This window comes from Adiantum capillus-veneris, chromosome 6 (assembly GCF_014529385.1).
Source record: "Adiantum capillus-veneris isolate H3 chromosome 6, ASM1452938v2, whole genome shotgun sequence".
NCBI lineage: Eukaryota > Viridiplantae > Streptophyta > Polypodiopsida > Polypodiales > Pteridaceae > Adiantum > Adiantum capillus-veneris.
This window is the reverse complement of record NC_140936.1, coordinates 3,186,586-3,187,857: the sequence shown is the minus strand read 5'-3', so window position 1 is coordinate 3,187,857 and position 1,272 is coordinate 3,186,586.

Here is a 1,272-nt window from a genome sequence, read left to right as displayed (position 1 = left end):
AATCCCCCCTGTAGTGATAGTGTGAATCCGTACAAGGTAGCAGATCATCATGTGTATGAGAGTAAGCCCAAAGCTTTTCGGAAAGCTTCAAACTTTTCTTGTGATAACGCCTTCGTGAATAGATCTGCAATGTTATCCTGTGTAGGACAGTAAGTTAGTGTGATCTCCCCTGCATGTAGCCTTTCCCTGACATAGTGGTAGTGAACCTCTATGTGCTTTGTTCTTGCATGAAATACTGGATTCCTTGCAACTGCAATAGCGCTCTGACTGTCAGTGAAAATGGTAGTGGGTGCCTGTTGACACTCACAAAGATCTGCCAATAACCTGCGTATCCATACACAATCAACTGTTGCCGTGAAAGCTGCCCTGTACTCAGCTTCACAAGTTGATGTAGCCACTGTGGGTTGCTTCTTGCTTAGCCAAGATATACATGCATTTCCCAAGAAAAAACAATTGCCACTTGTGGAATGTCGTGTGTCAAAATCACCAGCCCAATCTGAATCGCTGTAACCAAGAAGCTGCATAGAACTGTGCTTTCCATACATATCCCCCCTTGGAAAGAACATGGCAAGATTAGGGGTACCTGAAAGGTAACGAAGTATGCGCTTCACAGCCTGCCAATGATGCATACCTGGGCTGTGCATAAATCTGCTTGCTTGTGAAACCCCAAATTGAATGTCTGGACGAGTGTTGCCTGCCAAATATATCAAGCAACCAACCGCTGCTGCATAAGTATGTACATCAAAAGTTTCTCCAGCATCATGCATGCTCAACTTTGATCCAGTTTCTACGGGTGTAGAGATTGGCTTACAATTTTGCATACCAAACTTGTCCAAAATTTTATGCAAATATTTTGCCTCTCAAAGCATCTTTAAACGCTTCAATTTCATCTGCACTATTGCCTGTAAGAAGCATATCATCCACATAAAGTGTTAGCATAATGAGAACTCCATCTCTCTTTTTGACATACAAAGTACTTTCTGTTGGACTATTCTGAAATCCCTGGCCAATCAAATAAGTATGTATCTTCTCATACCATGCTCTTGGAGCCTGTTTGAGACCATACAAAGCTTATATGAAACCCTAAGAGATAAGGTGTCCTTTCACACCGGATGTCCAGGGGGAAAAACCCAGTGGGAGAAAAGTGCCCCTGGTGAAGCGCGTATACACACTAACACTACTACATGTCTACAAAAGATTCTCCTTATATGGATATCCTACCTGGGATGACTGAGTCGGACAATGTGGATTGGGTCCACCTAGTAGCAACCA